The sequence below is a fragment of the Anomaloglossus baeobatrachus genome, unplaced genomic scaffold, assembly GCF_048569485.1.
Source record: "Anomaloglossus baeobatrachus isolate aAnoBae1 unplaced genomic scaffold, aAnoBae1.hap1 Scaffold_263, whole genome shotgun sequence".
NCBI classification, from domain to species: Eukaryota; Metazoa; Chordata; class Amphibia; order Anura; family Aromobatidae; genus Anomaloglossus; species Anomaloglossus baeobatrachus.
In genome coordinates, this window is record NW_027442165.1 from 41,471 (window position 1) to 56,644 (window position 15,174).

The 15,174-nt window shown below is 48.6% G+C and overlaps 8 non-coding genes and 1 pseudogene across 8 annotated transcripts; all 9 read left to right on the forward strand.

The window, feature by feature from the left end:
• The first annotated feature begins 807 nt into the window (after positions 1-807).
• On the forward strand, positions 808-1,015 carry LOC142264299 (U2 spliceosomal RNA; annotated as a pseudogene).
• A 1,258-nt stretch (positions 1,016-2,273) lies between these two features.
• On the forward strand, positions 2,274-2,461 carry LOC142264238 (U2 spliceosomal RNA). The gene has a single exon (XR_012730803.1). It is a non-coding gene; the product is annotated as a U2 spliceosomal RNA (small nuclear RNA).
• Positions 2,462-4,346: 1,885 nt separating this feature from the next.
• Positions 4,347-4,540, forward strand: LOC142264275 (U2 spliceosomal RNA). Its single transcript, XR_012730818.1, has one exon. It is a non-coding gene; the product is annotated as a U2 spliceosomal RNA (small nuclear RNA).
• A 1,260-nt stretch (positions 4,541-5,800) lies between these two features.
• Positions 5,801-5,992, forward strand: LOC142264231 (U2 spliceosomal RNA). Its single transcript, XR_012730796.1, has one exon. It is a non-coding gene; the product is annotated as a U2 spliceosomal RNA (small nuclear RNA).
• A 1,260-nt stretch (positions 5,993-7,252) lies between these two features.
• On the forward strand, positions 7,253-7,444 carry LOC142264232 (U2 spliceosomal RNA). The gene has a single exon (XR_012730797.1). It is a non-coding gene; the product is annotated as a U2 spliceosomal RNA (small nuclear RNA).
• A 1,885-nt stretch (positions 7,445-9,329) lies between these two features.
• LOC142264276 (U2 spliceosomal RNA) lies at positions 9,330-9,523 on the forward strand. The gene has a single exon (XR_012730819.1). It is a non-coding gene; the product is annotated as a U2 spliceosomal RNA (small nuclear RNA).
• A 1,260-nt stretch (positions 9,524-10,783) lies between these two features.
• On the forward strand, positions 10,784-10,975 carry LOC142264233 (U2 spliceosomal RNA). Its single transcript, XR_012730798.1, has one exon. It is a non-coding gene; the product is annotated as a U2 spliceosomal RNA (small nuclear RNA).
• A 1,881-nt stretch (positions 10,976-12,856) lies between these two features.
• LOC142264269 (U2 spliceosomal RNA) lies at positions 12,857-13,052 on the forward strand. The gene has a single exon (XR_012730814.1). It is a non-coding gene; the product is annotated as a U2 spliceosomal RNA (small nuclear RNA).
• A 1,288-nt stretch (positions 13,053-14,340) lies between these two features.
• On the forward strand, positions 14,341-14,525 carry LOC142264281 (U2 spliceosomal RNA). Its single transcript, XR_012730823.1, has one exon. It is a non-coding gene; the product is annotated as a U2 spliceosomal RNA (small nuclear RNA).
• The last annotated feature ends 649 nt before the right edge of the window (positions 14,526-15,174 follow it).

Genomic DNA, 15,174 nt, shown 5'->3' on the forward strand with positions numbered 1-15,174 from the left:
CCTGCCTGTTGATGTATTTTCCGTTTGAACAGTGCACAACATGAAGAGACGGAACACTGGCGGCTTGTCACAATGCCCCCCGATGACATCACAATAGCGCTGCTGCCTAGAAAGCCAGCTGCGCAGTAGAAATTGCTCTTTGGGTAGGAGGGTGGGCTAGTGGAAGGAGGGGTCAAGCCGTTTTTTTCCCGGGTGGTAGGGGGATCACAGGACAAGGGATGCGGGGGGTGAGAAGGGTTCAGAGGGCAGGGTTTGGGGGCTGGGAAGTGAAGGGAAAAGATTAGGGTTTGGGGATGATGAAAGGGCTTTCTACAGGTAAGGATGGCAAAGGGTGGCAGTGACGGAAAGTCAGGCGACCTGTCCTGTCCGTCTTTTTGTATCATGAATTGGAAAGACTGCAAGGGGCAGGGGAGGTGCTTGTGCCCAAAAGGAGGAGTTATTCAGATTCATTGCAGTGGGCGGCGGCTGCAAAACGCACCATTCTTCGTGTTTTTGCTGTGCAAAGCAGCCTTTTCAAGGGTTGGCTTGGGTGACAAAATGTCTTCTGTAGGCGTGGGTTTGTCTCCCTCTCACTCTCTCTCCCTAAGATGTGTCCGGCTGAGGCCAGGGTGCCACTCGAGGCCCAAACCAATTTTGGTTATCGCTTCTCGGCCTTTTGGCTAAGATCAAGTGTAGTTTGGGAGGGTACTACCTTGGTTGGTGCTGAAAGGTGCCAGGGTATTGCACAACTGCTGGCCTTGGGGGAGTGTGCATCGTAGGATGTCATAGCCCCCTTGTGACGGACAGTTACCTGGGCAACAAGAGGCGGTCACTTTTTTGATTTCAAACTCATCCTTCAAAAAAAAAAAAAAAAAAAAAAAAATCTGTTCTTATCAGTTTAATATCTGATACGTCCCCTATCTGGGGACCATATATTAAATGGATTTTTAGAACAGGGAGATGGAAAAAGAGCTTGCTCTGTCCACTCCACGCATTGACCTGGTATTGCAGTACCTCCAGGAACGGTGCACCCCTTCTTAACCCAGTTTCCAAAAGCAGAACTCGATTCACCTGATTCATATTAGCCCGATTAGCGAATTGAAATGAATTTTTATCTTTCACACTTTTTACTTGCTTTATTCATCCAAATGGCAAACTCCTCACCACTCAACTTCACCAACTCTGCTATGTCCCGTGCAGTATCTTGTTGTCAGTCTAATCTAGATCATGTGCAATTGAATGGAATAGATCCCTTTTGGACAAAGTGGAGTCAGCTGCTGCAGTGACCAATGGTGTGTTGCAACCTGCTGCAAAGCCTTATACCACAATATAAGGAACGTCAAATACTAAGAATGGGCGACCTATGAAAGAATTAGTACTTTCATTAAGTATACTAAACCGGCTAATTGGGAATAGACAAACTGTAAAAAGCCCTCTGAGAAAGCCCCTCTCTAACCTTTGTTAGTAAGCTTTTCTGTAGCCTGCCTGTTGATGTATTTTCCGTTTGAAGAGTGCACAACATGAAGAGACGGAACACTGGCGGCTTGTCACAATGCCCCCCGATGACATCACAATAGCGCTGCTGCCTAGAAAGCCAGCTGCGCAGTAGAAATTGCTCTTTGGGTAGGAGGGTGGGCTAGTGGAAGGAGGGGTCAAGCCGTTTTTTTCCCGGGTGGTAGGGGGATCACAGGACAAGGGATGCGGGGGGTGAGAAGGGTTCAGAGGGCAGGGTTTGGGGGCTGGGAAGTGAAGGGAAAAGATTAGGGTTTGGGGATGATGAAAGGGCTTTCTACAGGTAAGGATGGCAAAGGGTGGCAGTGACGGAAAGTCAGGCGACCTGTCCTGTCCGTCTTTTTGTATCATGAATTGGAAAGACTGCAAGGGGCAGGGGAGGTGCTTGTGCCCAAAAGGAGGAGTTATTCAGATTCATTGCAGTGGGCGGCGGCTGCAAAACGCACCATTCTTCGTGTTTTTGCTGTGCAAAGCAGCCTTTTCAAGGGTTGGCTTGGGTGACAAAATGTCTTCTGTAGGCGTGGGTTTGTCTCCCTCTCACTCTCTCTCCCTAAGATGTGTCCGGCTGAGGCCAGGGTGCCACTCGAGGCCCAAACCAATTCTGGTTATCGCTTCTCGGCCTTTTGGCTAAGATCAAGTGTAGTTTGGGAGGGTACTACCTTGGTTGGTGCTGAAAGGTGCCAGGGTATTGCACAACTGCTGGCCTTGGGGGAGTGTGCATCGTAGGATGTCATAGCCCCCTTGTGACGGACGGTTACCTGGGCAACGAGAGGCGGTCACTTTTTTATTTTCAAACTCATCCTTCAAAAAAAAAAAATCTTTTCTTATCAGTTTAATATCTGATACGTCCCCTATCTGGGGACCATATATTAAATGGATTTTTAGAACAGGGAGATGGAAAAAGAGCTTGCTCTGTCCACTCCACGCATTGACCTGGTATTGCAGTACCTCCAGGAACGGTGCACCCCTTCTTAACCCAGTTTCCAAAAGCAGAACTCGATTCACCTGATTCATATTAGCCCGATAAGCGAATTGAAATGAATTTTTATCTTTCACACTTTTTACTTGCTTTATTCATCCAAATGGCAAACTCCTCACCACTCAACTTCACCAACTCTGCTATGTCCCGTGCAGTATCTTGTTGTCAGTCTAATCTAGATCATGTGCAATTGAATGGAATAGATCCCTTTTGGACAAAGTGGAGTCAGCTGCTGCAGTGACCACTGGTGTGTTGCAACCTGCTGCAAAGCCTTATACCACAATATAAGGAACGTCAAATACTAAGAATGGGCGACCTATGAAAGAATTAGTACTTTCATTAAGTATACTAAACCGGCTAATTGGGAATAGACAAACTGTAAAAAGCCCTCTGAGAAAGCCCCTCTCTAACCTTTGTTAGTAAGCTTTTCTGTAGCCTGCCTGTTGATGTATTTTCCGTTTGAACAGTGCACAACATGAAGAGACGGAACACTGGCGGCTTGTCACAATGCCCCCCGATGACATCACAATAGCGCTGCTGCCTAGAAAGCCAGCTGCGCAGTAGAAATTGCTCTTTGGGTAGGAGGGTGGGCTAGTGGAAGGAGGGGTCAAGCCGTTTTTTTCCCGGGTGGTAGGGGGATCACAGGACAAGGGATGCGGGGGGTGAGAAGGGTTCAGAGGGCAGGGTTTGGGGGCTGGGAAGTGAAGGGAAAAGATTAGGGTTTGGGGATGATGAAAGGGCTTTCTACAGGTAAGGATGGCAAAGGGTGGCAGTGACGGAAAGTCAGGCGACCTGTCCTGTCCGTCTTTTTGTATCATGAATTGGAAAGACTGCAAGGGGCAGGGGAGGTGCTTGTGCCCAAAAGGAGGAGTTATTCAGATTCATTGCAGTGGGCGGCGGCTGCAAAACGCACCATTCTTCGTGTTTTTGCTGTGCAAAGCAGCCTTTTCAAGGGTTGGCTTGGGTGACAAAATGTCTTCTGTAGGCGTGGGTTTGTCTCCCTCTCACTCTCTCTCCCTAAGATGTGTCCGGCTGAGGCCAGGGTGCCACTCGAGGCCCAAACCAATTCTGGTTATCGCTTCTCGGCCTTTTGGCTAAGATCAAGTGTAGTGTTGTTCGAAGAGGTGGTTTAAGCTCCAGGCCACCTTAGTACAATGATACAATGCACACTGGAAGGTTGCGCTTGCTAGTACTCTGGGTGGATAGTATATTCATCAAGAGGAAAACATGGCCCTACCAGGATCGAGGCTATTAGACGGAGTAAGGGTGGGGGGCTATGGTACAACGTGCCCCAGGACTGACGACCCTGGAGTGAGTCTGAGCTTGCTGGCTTGGGACCCCGGCAAGCCTTGGGCTCTGTAGCACACCGTACCTTGCCTTTTCATACTTTTTGAGCATATTACCCTATCCTGGCCTTCTGGCTAGGAAGGGAAATTTTTATAATCCCGGTCGGAGGTCTGGTCAGCTTTGGGCTGAGAAACTAACACCCGGTTGGAGGTCCGGGTCAGCTTCGGCTGAGAAACCAACACCCGGTTGGAGGTCTGGGTCAGCTTCGGCTGAGAAACCAACACCCGGTTGGAGGTCCGGTTAGCCTTGGGCTGAGAAACCAACACCGGTTGACGGTCCGGGCAGTTTCGGCTGCGAAACCAACAACTAGTAGCTCTCTACTCCACTTGGGTAAGATGCCTGGGTGGACGCTGGGAGCAACAACAAGGCTCAACCAGGCTTCGGCTTGGGGGAGCACCGAAGATCCCTGACCCTTGCTGTGGCCTTCTGGCTCGGAGGGACGGGGTTGATTTTTGGGGACCCTCTCCTCACGGTGGGGTCCACACGAATCCTAGCCTTTGCACTGTTTTTGGTGTGACTTCGGTCATGCATTTTTTGTGGTGCTTTGGAAAGCTTCATTAAATCAAAAAATCTGTTCTTATCAGTTTAATATCTGATACGTCCCCTATCTGGGGACCATATATTAAATGGATTTTTAGAACAGGGAGATGGAAAAAGAGCTTGCTCTGTCCACTCCCCGCATTGACCTGGTATTGCAGTACCTCCAGGAACGGTGCACCCCTTCTTAACCCAGTTTCCAAAAGCAGAACTCGATTCACCTGATTCATATTAGCCCGATTAGCGAATTGAAATGAATTTTTATCTTTCACACTTTTTACTTGCTTTATTCATCCAAATGGCAAACTCCTCACCACTCAACTTCACCAACTCTGCTATGTCCCGTGCAGTATCTTGTTGTCAGTCTAATCTAGATCATGTGCAATTGAATGGAATAGATCCCTTTTGGACAAAGTGGAGTCAGCTGCTGCAGTGACCACTGGTGTGTTGCAACCTGCTGCAAAGCCTTATACCACAATATAAGGAACGTCAAATACTAAGAATGGGCGACCTATGAAAGAATTAGTACTTTCATTAAGTATACTAAACCGGCTAATTGGGAATAGACAAACTGTAAAAAGCCCTCTGAGAAAGCCCCTCTCTAACCTTTGTTAGTAAGCTTTTCTGTAGCCTGCCTGTTGATGTATTTTCCGTTTGAACAGTGCACAACATGAAGAGACGGAACACTGGCGGCTTGTCACAATGCCCCCCGATGACATCACAATAGCGCTGCTGCCTAGAAAGCCAGCTGCGCAGTAGAAATTGCTCTTTGGGTAGGAGGGTGGGCTAGTGGAAGGAGGGGTCAAGCCGTTTTTTTCCCGGGTGGTAGGGGGATCACAGGACAAGGGATGCGGGGGGTGAGAAGGGTTCAGAGGGCAGGGTTTGGGGGCTGGGAAGTGAAGGGAAAAGATTAGGGTTTGGGGATGATGAAAGGGCTTTCTACAGGTAAGGATGGCAAAGGGTGGCAGTGACGGAAAGTCAGGCGACCTGTCCTGTCCGTCTTTTTGTATCATGAATTGGAAAGACTGCAAGGGGCAGGGGAGGTGCTTGTGCCCAAAAGGAGGAGTTATTCAGATTCATTGCAGTGGGCGGCGGCTGCAAAACGCACCATTCTTCGTGTTTTTGCTGTGCAAAGCAGCCTTTTCAAGGGTTGGCTTGGGTGACAAAATGTCTTCTGTAGGCGTGGGTTTGTCTCCCTCTCACTCTCTCTCCCTAAGATGTGTCCGGCTGAGGCCAGGGTGCCACTCGAGGCCCAAACCAATTCTGGTTATCGCTTCTCGGCCTTTTGGCTAAGATCAAGTGTAGTTTGAGAGGGTACTACCTTGGTTGGTGCTGAAAGGTGCCAGGGTATTGCACAACTGCTGGCCTTGGGGGAGTGTGCATCGTAGGATGTCATAGCCCCCTTGTGACGGACGGTTACCTGGGCAACGAGAGGCGGTCACTTTTTTATTTTCAAACTCATCCTTCAAAAAAAAAAAAAAAAAATCTGTTCTTATCAGTTTAATATCTGATACGTCCCCTATCTGGGGACCATATATTAAATGGATTTTTAGAACAGGGAGATGGAAAAAGAGCTTGCTCTGTCCACTCCACGCATTGACCTGGTATTGCAGTACCTCCAGGAACGGTGCACCCCTTCTTAACCCAGTTTCCAAAAGCAGAACTCGATTCACCTGATTCATATTAGCCCGATTAGCGAATTGAAATGAATTTTTATCTTTCACACTTTTTACTTGCTTTATTCATCCAAATGGCAAACTCCTCACCACTCAACTTCACCAACTCTGCTATGTCCCGTGCAGTATCTTGTTGTCAGTCTAATCTAGATCATGTGCAATTGAATGGAATAGATCCCTTTTGGACAAAGTGGAGTCAGCTGCTGCAGTGACCACTGGTGTGTTGCAACCTGCTGCAAAGCCTTATACCACAATATAAGGAACGTCAAATACTAAGAATGGGCGACCTATGAAAGAATTAGTACTTTCATTAAGTATACTAAACCGGCTAATTGGGAATAGACAAACTGTAAAAAGCCCTCTGAGAAAGCCCCTCTCTAACCTTTGTTAGTAAGCTTTTCTGTAGCCTGCCTGTTGATGTATTTTCCGTTTGAACAGTGCACAACATGAAGAGACGGAACACTGGCGGCTTGTCACAATGCCCCCCGATGACATCACAATAGCGCTGCTGCCTAGAAAGCCAGCTGCGCAGTAGAAATTGCTCTTTGGGTAGGAGGGTGGGCTAGTGGAAGGAGGGGTCAAGCCGTTTTTTTCCCGGGTGGTAGGGGGATCACAGGACAAGGGATGCGGGGGGTGAGAAGGGTTCAGAGGGCAGGGTTTGGGGGCTGGGAAGTGAAGGGAAAAGATTAGGGTTTGGGGATGATGAAAGGGCTTTCTACAGGTAAGGATGGCAAAGGGTGGCAGTGACGGAAAGTCAGGCGACCTGTCCTGTCCGTCTTTTTGTATCATGAATTGGAAAGACTGCAAGGGGCAGGGGAGGTGCTTGTGCCCAAAAGGAGGAGTTATTCAGATTCATTGCAGTGGGCGGCGGCTGCAAAACGCACCATTCTTCGTGTTTTTGCTGTGCAAAGCAGCCTTTTCAAGGGTTGGCTTGGGTGACAAAATGTCTTCTGTAGGCGTGGGTTTGTCTCCCTCTCACTCTCTCTCCCTAAGATGTGTCCGGCTGAGGCCAGGGTGCCACTCGAGGCCCAAACCAATTCTGGTTATCGCTTCTCGGCCTTTTGGCTAAGATCAAGTGTAGTTTGAGAGGGTACTACCTTGGTTGGTGCTGAAAGGTGCCAGGGTATTGCACAACTGCTGGCCTTGGGGGAGTGTGCATCGTAGGATGTCATAGCCCCCTTGTGACGGACGGTTACCTGGGCAACGAGAGGCGGTCACTTTTTTATTTTCAAACTCATCCTTCAAAAAAAAAAAAAAAAAATCTGTTCTTATCAGTTTAATATCTGATACGTCCCCTATCTGGGGACCATATATTAAATGGATTTTTAGAACAGGGAGATGGAAAAAGAGCTTGCTCTGTCCACTCCACGCATTGACCTGGTATTGCAGTACCTCCAGGAACGGTGCACCCCTTCTTAACCCAGTTTCCAAAAGCAGAACTCGATTCACCTGATTCATATTAGCCCGATTAGCGAATTGAAATGAATTTTTATCTTTCACACTTTTTACTTGCTTTATTCATCCAAATGGCAAACTCCTCACCACTCAACTTCACCAACTCTGCTATGTCCCGTGCAGTATCTTGTTGTCAGTCTAATCTAGATCATGTGCAATTGAATGGAATAGATCCCTTTTGGACAAAGTGGAGTCAGCTGCTGCAGTGACCACTGGTGTGTTGCAACCTGCTGCAAAGCCTTATACCACAATATAAGGAACGTCAAATACTAAGAATGGGCGACCTATGAAAGAATTAGTACTTTCATTAAGTATACTAAACCGGCTAATTGGGAATAGACAAACTGTAAAAAGCCCTCTGAGAAAGCCCCTCTCTAACCTTTGTTAGTAAGCTTTTCTGTAGCCTGCCTGTTGATGTATTTTCCGTTTGAACAGTGCACAACATGAAGAGACGGAACACTGGCGGCTTGTCACAATGCCCCCCGATGACATCACAATAGCGCTGCTGCCTAGAAAGCCAGCTGCGCAGTAGAAATTGCTCTTTGGGTAGGAGGGTGGGCTAGTGGAAGGAGGGGTCAAGCCGTTTTTTTCCCGGGTGGTAGGGGGATCACAGGACAAGGGATGCGGGGGGTGAGAAGGGTTCAGAGGGCAGGGTTTGGGGGCTGGGAAGTGAAGGGAAAAGATTAGGGTTTGGGGATGATGAAAGGGCTTTCTACAGGTAAGGATGGCAAAGGGTGGCAGTGACGGAAAGTCAGGCGACCTGTCCTGTCCGTCTTTTTGTATCATGAATTGGAAAGACTGCAAGGGGCAGGGGAGGTGCTTGTGCCCAAAAGGAGGAGTTATTCAGATTCATTGCAGTGGGCGGCGGCTGCAAAACGCACCATTCTTCGTGTTTTTGCTGTGCAAAGCAGCCTTTTCAAGGGTTGGCTTGGGTGACAAAATGTCTTCTGTAGGCGTGGGTTTGTCTCCCTCTCACTCTCTCTCCCTAAGATGTGTCCGGCTGAGGCCAGGGTGCCACTCGAGGCCCAAACCAATTCTGGTTATCGCTTCTCGGCCTTTTGGCTAAGATCAAGTGTAGTGTTGTTCGAAGAGGTGGTTTAAGCTCCAGGCCACCTTAGTACAATGATACAATGCACACTGGAAGGTTGCGCTTGCTAGTACTCTGGGTGGATAGTATATTCATCTAAAGGAAAACATGGCCCTACCAGGATCGAGGCTATTAGACTGAGTAAGGGTGGGGGGCTATGGTACAACGTGCCCCAGGACTGACGACCCTGGAGTGAGTCTGAGCTTGCTGGCTTGGGACCCCGGCAAGCCTTGGGCTCTGTAGCACACCGTACCTTGCCTTTTCATACTTTTTGAGCATATTACCCTATCCTGGCCTTCTGGCTAGGAAGGGAAATTTTTATAATCCCGGTCGGAGGTCTGGTCAGCTTTGGGCTGAGAAACTAACACCCGGTTGGAGGTCCGGGTCAGCTTCGGCTGAGAAACCAACACCCGGTTGGAGGTCTGGGTCAGCTTCGGCTGAGAAACCAACACCCGGTTGGAGGTCCGGTTAGCCTTGGGCTGAGAAACCAACACCGGTTGACGGTCCGGGCAGTTTCGGCTGCGAAACCAACAACTAGTAGCTCTCTACTCCACTTGGGTAAGATGCCTGGGTGGACGCTGGGAGCAACAACAAGGCTCAACCAGGCTTCGGCTTGGGGGAGCACCGAAGATCCCTGACCCTTGCTGTGGCCTTCTGGCTCGGAGGGACGGGGTTGATTTTTGGGGACCCTCTCCTCACGGTGGGGTCCACACGAATCCTAGCCTTTGCACTGTTTTTGGTGTGACTTCGGTCATGCATTTTTTGTGGTGCTTTGGAAAGCTTCATTAAATCAAAAAATCTGTTCTTATCAGTTTAATATCTGATACGTCCCCTATCTGGGGACCATATATTAAATGGATTTTTAGAACAGGGAGATGGAAAAAGAGCTTGCTCTGTCCACTCCCCGCATTGACCTGGTATTGCAGTACCTCCAGGAACGGTGCACCCCTTCTTAACCCAGTTTCCAAAAGCAGAACTCGATTCACCTGATTCATATTAGCCCGATTAGCGAATTGAAATGAATTTTTATCTTTCACACTTTTTACTTGCTTTATTCATCCAAATGGCAAACTCCTCACCACTCAACTTCACCAACTCTGCTATGTCCCGTGCAGTATCTTGTTGTCAGTCTAATCTAGATCATGTGCAATTGAATGGAATAGATCCCTTTTGGACAAAGTGGAGTCAGCTGCTGCAGTGACCACTGGTGTGTTGCAACCTGCTGCAAAGCCTTATACCACAATATAAGGAACGTCAAATACTAAGAATGGGCGACCTATGAAAGAATTAGTACTTTCATTAAGTATACTAAACCGGCTAATTGGGAATAGACAAACTGTAAAAAGCCCTCTGAGAAAGCCCCTCTCTAACCTTTGTTAGTAAGCTTTTCTGTAGCCTGCCTGTTGATGTATTTTCCGTTTGAACAGTGCACAACATGAAGAGACGGAACACTGGCGGCTTGTCACAATGCCCCCCGATGACATCACAATAGCGCTGCTGCCTAGAAAGCCAGCTGCGCAGTAGAAATTGCTCTTTGGGTAGGAGGGTGGGCTAGTGGAAGGAGGGGTCAAGCCGTTTTTTTCCCGGGTGGTAGGGGGATCACAGGACAAGGGATGCGGGGGGTGAGAAGGGTTCAGAGGGCAGGGTTTGGGGGCTGGGAAGTGAAGGGAAAAGATTAGGGTTTGGGGATGATGAAAGGGCTTTCTACAGGTAAGGATGGCAAAGGGTGGCAGTGACGGAAAGTCAGGCGACCTGTCCTGTCCGTCTTTTTGTATCATGAATTGGAAAGACTGCAAGGGGCAGGGGAGGTGCTTGTGCCCAAAAGGAGGAGTTATTCAGATTCATTGCAGTGGGCGGCGGCTGCAAAACGCACCATTCTTCGTGTTTTTGCTGTGCAAAGCAGCCTTTTCAAGGGTTGGCTTGGGTGACAAAATGTCTTCTGTAGGCGTGGGTTTGTCTCCCTCTCACTCTCTCTCCCTAAGATGTGTCCGGCTGAGGCCAGGGTGCCACTCGAGGCCCAAACCAATTCTGGTTATCGCTTCTCGGCCTTTTGGCTAAGATCAAGTGTAGTTTGAGAGGGTACTACCTTGGTTGGTGCTGAAAGGTGCCAGGGTATTGCACAACTGCTGGCCTTGGGGGAGTGTGCATCGTAGGATGTCATAGCCCCCTTGTGACGGACGGTTACCTGGGCAACGAGAGGCGGTCACTTTTTTATTTTCAAACTCATCCTTCAAAAAAAAAAAAAAAAAATCTGTTCTTATCAGTTTAATATCTGATACGTCCCCTATCTGGGGACCATATATTAAATGGATTTTTAGAACAGGGAGATGGAAAAAGAGCTTGCTCTGTCCACTCCACGCATTGACCTGGTATTGCAGTACCTCCAGGAACGGTGCACCCCTTCTTAACCCAGTTTCCAAAAGCAGAACTCGATTCACCTGATTCATATTAGCCCGATTAGCGAATTGAAATGAATTTTTATCTTTCACACTTTTTACTTGCTTTATTCATCCAAATGGCAAACTCCTCACCACTCAACTTCACCAACTCTGCTATGTCCCGTGCAGTATCTTGTTGTCAGTCTAATCTAGATCATGTGCAATTGAATGGAATAGATCCCTTTTGGACAAAGTGGAGTCAGCTGCTGCAGTGACCACTGGTGTGTTGCAACCTGCTGCAAAGCCTTATACCACAATATAAGGAACGTCAAATACTAAGAATGGGCGACCTATGAAAGAATTAGTACTTTCATTAAGTATACTAAACCGGCTAATTGGGAATAGACAAACTGTAAAAAGCCCTCTGAGAAAGCCCCTCTCTAACCTTTGTTAGTAAGCTTTTCTGTAGCCTGCCTGTTGATGTATTTTCCGTTTGAACAGTGCACAACATGAAGAGACGGAACACTGGCGGCTTGTCACAATGCCCCCCGATGACATCACAATAGCGCTGCTGCCTAGAAAGCCAGCTGCGCAGTAGAAATTGCTCTTTGGGTAGGAGGGTGGGCTAGTGGAAGGAGGGGTCAAGCCGTTTTTTTCCCGGGTGGTAGGGGGATCACAGGACAAGGGATGCGGGGGGTGAGAAGGGTTCAGAGGGCAGGGTTTGGGGGCTGGGAAGTGAAGGGAAAAGATTAGGGTTTGGGGATGATGAAAGGGCTTTCTACAGGTAAGGATGGCAAAGGGTGGCAGTGACGGAAAGTCAGGCGACCTGTCCTGTCCGTCTTTTTGTATCATGAATTGGAAAGACTGCAAGGGGCAGGGGAGGTGCTTGTGCCCAAAAGGAGGAGTTATTCAGATTCATTGCAGTGGGCGGCGGCTGCAAAACGCACCATTCTTCGTGTTTTTGCTGTGCAAAGCAGCCTTTTCAAGGGTTGGCTTGGGTGACAAAATGTCTTCTGTAGGCGTGGGTTTGTCTCCCTCTCACTCTCTCTCCCTAAGATGTGTCCGGCTGAGGCCAGGGTGCCACTCGAGGCCCAAACCAATTCTGGTTATCGCTTCTCGGCCTTTTGGCTAAGATCAAGTGTAGTGTTGTTCGAAGAGGTGGTTTAAGCTCCAGGCCACCTTAGTACAATGATACAATGCACACTGGAAGGTTGCGCTTGCTAGTACTCTGGGTGGATAGTATATTCATCTAAAGGAAAACATGGCCCTACCAGGATCGAGGCTATTAGACTGAGTAAGGGTGGGGGGCTATGGTACAACGTGCCCCAGGACTGACGACCCTGGAGTGAGTCTGAGCTTGCTGGCTTGGGACCCCGGCAAGCCTTGGGCTCTGTAGCACACCGTACCTTGCCTTTTCATACTTTTTGAGCATATTACCCTATCCCGGCCTTCTGGCTAGGAAGGGAAATTTTTATAATCCCGGTCGGAGGTCTGGTCAGCTTTGGGCTGAGAAACTAACACCCGGTTGGAGGTCTGGGTCAGCTTCGGCTGAGAAACCAACACCCGGTTGGAGGTCTGGGTCAGCTTCGGCTGAGAAACCAACACCCGGTTGGAGGTCCGGTTAGCCTTGGGCTGAGAAACCAACACCGGTTGACGGTCCGGGCAGTTTCGGCTGCGAAACCAACAACTAGTAGCTCTCTACTCCACTTGGGTAAGATGCCTGGGTGGACGCTGGGAGCAACGACAAGGCTCAACCAGGCTTCGGCTTGGGGGAGCACCGAAGATCCCTGACCCTTGCTGTGGCCTTCTGGCTCGGAGGGAAGGGGTTGATTTTTGGGGACCCTCTCCTCACGGTGGGGTCCACACGAATCCTAGCCTTTGCACTGTTTTTGGTGTGACTTCGGTCATGCATTTTTTGTGGTGCTTTGGAAAGCTTCATTAAATCAAAATCTGTTCTTATCAGTTTAATATCTGATACGTCCCCTATCTGGGGACCATATATTAAATGGATTTTTAGAACAGGGAGATGGAAAAAGAGCTTGCTCTGTCCACTCCACGCATTGACCTGGTATTGCAGTACCTCCAGGAACGGTGCACCCCTTCTTAACCCAGTTTCCAAAAGCAGAACTCGATTCACCTGATTCATATTAGCCCGATTAGCGAATTGAAATGAATTTTTATCTTTCACACTTTTTACTTGCTTTATTCATCCAAATGGCAAACTCCTCACCACTCAACTTCACCAACTCTGCTATGTCCCGTGCAGTATCTTGTTCTCAGTCTAATCTAGATCATGTGCAATTGAATGGAATAGATCCCTTTTGGACAAAGTGGAGTCAGCTGCTGCAGTGACCACTGGTGTGTTGCAACCTGCTGCAAAGCCTTATACCACAATATAAGGAACGTCAAATACTAAGAATGGGCGACCTATGAAAGAATTAGTACTTTCATTAAGTATACTAAACCGGCTAATTGGGAATAGACAAACTGTAAAAAGCCCTCTGAGAAAGCCCCTCTCTAACCTTTGTTAGTAAGCTTTTCTGTAGCCTGCCTGTTGATGTATTTTCCGTTTGAACAGTGCACAACATGAAGAGACGGAACACTGGCGGCTTGTCACAATGCCCCCCGATGACATCACAATAGCGCTGCTGCCTAGAAAGCCAGCTGCGCAGTAGAAATTGCTCTTTGGGTAGGAGGGTGGGCTAGTGGAAGGAGGGGTCAAGCCGTTTTTTTCCCGGGTGGTAGGGGGATCACAGGACAAGGGATGCGGGGGGTGAGAAGGGTTCAGAGGGCAGGGTTTGGGGGCTGGGAAGTGAAGGGAAAAGATTAGGGTTTGGGGATGATGAAAGGGCTTTCTACAGGTAAGGATGGCAAAGGGTGGCAGTGACGGAAAGTCAGGCGACCTGTCCTGTCCGTCTTTTTGTATCATGAATTGGAAAGACTGCAAGGGGCAGGGGAGGTGCTTGTGCCCAAAAGGAGGAGTTATTCAGATTCATTGCAGTGGGCGGCGGCTGCAAAACGCACCATTCTTCGTGTTTTTGCTGTGCAAAGCAGCCTTTTCAAGGGTTGGCTTGGGTGACAAAATGTCTTCTGTAGGCGTGGGTTTGTCTCCCTCTCACTCTCTCTCCCTAAGATGTGTCCGGCTGAGGCCAGGGTGCCACTCGAGGCCCAAACCAATTCTGGTTATCGCTTCTCGGCCTTTTGGCTAAGATCAAGTGTAGTCCCTTCATTGGGTTTGCCTTGGTCTTGGCTGGGAGGGGCCCGGGCTTGCACAACCGCCGGCCTCGGGGATTGTTGCGCCTTTTGGTGCTTACGTCCCCTTATGGCTGGTGGTTCTTGGGCTCGGGAGGCGATCACCTGCGGCACTGCGCTTTTGTGTGGTGGCCGATGACCGTTTTCTGAAATTTGCGGATGAAATCTCATCTGTTCTTATCAGTTTAATATCTGATACGTCCCCTATCTGGGGACCATATATTAAATGGATTTTTAGAACAGGGAGATGGAAAAAGAGCTTGCTCTGTCCACTCCACGCATTGACCTGGTATTGCAGTACCTCCAGGAACGGTGCACCCCTTCTTAACCCAGTTTCCAAAAGCAGAACTCGATTCACCTGATTCATATTAGCCCGATTAGCGAATTGAAATGAATTTTTATCTTTCACACTTTTTACTTGCTTTATTCATCCAAATGGCAAACTCCTCACCACTCAACTTCACCAACTCTGCTATGTCCCGTGCAGTATCTTGTTGTCAGTCTAATCTAGATCATGTGCAATTGAATGGAATAGATCCCTTTTGGACAAAGTGGAGTCAGCTGCTGCAGTGACCACTGGTGTGTTGCAACCTGCTGCAAAGCCTTATACCACAATATAAGGAACGTCAAATACTAAGAATGGGCGACCTATGAAAGAATTAGTACTTTCATTAAGTATACTAAACCGGCTAATTGGGAATAGACAAACTGTAAAAAGCCCTCTGAGAAAGCCCCTCTCTAACCTTTGTTAGTAAGCTTTTCTGTAGCCTGCCTGTTGATGTATTTTCCGTTTGAACAGTGCACAACATGAAGAGACGGAACACTGGCGGCTTGTCACAATGCCCCCCGATGACATCACAATAGCGCTGCTGCCTAGAAAGCCAGCTGCGCAGTAGAAATTGCTCTTTGGGTAGGAGGGTGGGCTAGTGGAAGGAGGGGTCAAGCCGTTTTTTTCCCGGGTGGTAGGGGGAT